Here is a 1,995-nt window from a genome sequence, read left to right on the forward strand (position 1 = left end):
AAATTCCCTTTTCATTTCTTCCGAGAACTCATGAGCTAGTTTATCAATTGTGAAACCAAATATGATATCATCCACGTACACTTGAGCAACAAGAAGGGATTTTTCATCTCTTTTAACAAACAATGTGCGATCTGCTTGACCTCTCTTGAACCCACAATCCACTAGGTAAGTAGTGAGACGATCATACCATGCTCTCGGCGCTTGCTTCAACCCATACAAAGCTTTCTTCAATCTTAATACTCGACCCGGGAAGTGAGGATCTTCAAACCCCTTTGGTTGTTCAACGAAAACTTCTTCGTTGAGAAAGTCGTTTAAGAAGACACTCTTTACATCTATTTAGTACAACTTAAAATCCATGATGCATGTTATGGATAGGAGAATCTGAGTGGATTCTAGTCTTGCTACCGGAGCAAAAGATTCATCAAAATCTATGCCTTCCACCTGAATATACCCTTGAGCCACCAATCTAGACTTATTTCTGATAACTTCACCATCTTCATCTGTTTTGTTCTTGAAAATCCACTTGGTGCCGATCACATGTGTATCTTCAGGCCTTGGGACCAATTCCCACACATCATTTCTAACAAATTAGTGTAGCTTCTGGTGCATAGACTCTACCCAATTCTCATCTTTCAGTGCTTCTTCTACATTTTTGGGTTCAAATTGAGCAAGATAGCAGTTGTATGTTACATGGTTAGCAATATACTTCAGCCCTTTTCTCAAACGAAGTCCTTCGTTCACATCCCCAATGATATTACTTGATGGGTGATTAAGTGTCACTCTTGTTAGGAAATTTAGACCCTGGTTGATAGAATTAACAAGTTTTAAACCCAAGTTGTTAATTAGATTTATTATTAATAAAACTTGTTAAAACAAACAAACATCAATATCATGTCAAAATCATGCAGCGGAAAAATAAAAAAAGACAAGATATGATGACCCAGGAAAACCAATGAAACCAACCAGTTTCATAGTAGAAATCCTGGAGGGAAACCTTCCCGAAAAGCAATCCACTATAGAAAAGAGAAGTTTCAGATCTAGTACAAAACCTTTGTCCCTAGACTCTACAATCCCCGTAGATGAATTCACAGCAAAAACCTTCTACCGCTTCAGAACCTCTAAACTCTTCAATATATGAACGCCACCCTTTTTGTTGCACGGATCCCAATATGTGACTCACTCACCAACTTGAGAAAGAAGAATGTTGGCTGCAAAATTCTTCACTTCATCAACAATGAAGATCAAGAAGAACTTGGTTACAAAACCCTAAGGCGCAAAGACGCAGTAGCTTCTTTCAAAGAGAATAAGGCATTAATCACCTTTTGCATATGTTCTCCTTGTATTCTCTCATGTGACGGCCTTTAAAATAAGCCTTATATAAGTCTAGGGTTATGAGAAAAGAAACCCTACTCAAATATATAAGCCTGGCCTAAAAATCAAAAAGCTGAAAATTCTGATTTCCCGTAACCTCGATCGATCGAGAGGTGTCGAGAGGTGTCGAGGTTTAATGAATCTTAATAGATAGCAGCTATCGAGGAGGTGTCGAGAAGGTCTCGAGGAGACAGAAACTTTCTCGATCGATCGACCAGCTATCGAGAAGCTATCAAGATTGCGATAAGAATCAGCTGAAGATCTCGACAGATAGCCAGGTGTCGAGGTAGCTGTCGAGAGGTGTCGAGCTTTATAAATTTTGCACTTCAACTTGCTTTCTCTTGGACAGACTTGATGACTTCAACACTTGACCTTGAAACATTGTTTCTTGAAGTATTAAAAACACCTAGAACTACCCAATTACAAGCAGAGTGCGTTTTGTCAAAGGATTAGCCAATTTACATAACTAAGTGACATATGTTCTTAAACAAGTTAAAACATATATGTCCTAACAATCTCCCCCTTTGGCAATCCGTGACAAAACCACAACAAACAAATGAGCATATGAGAGAAGTCATAAATCACTCAACTCATATTCACTTGTTGAATACAATAAAATCTATC

Source organism: Quercus suber, unplaced genomic scaffold (genome assembly GCF_002906115.3).
Source record: "Quercus suber isolate HL8 unplaced genomic scaffold, Cork oak 2.0 scaffold_38, whole genome shotgun sequence".
Classification (NCBI taxonomy): domain Eukaryota; kingdom Viridiplantae; phylum Streptophyta; class Magnoliopsida; order Fagales; family Fagaceae; genus Quercus; species Quercus suber.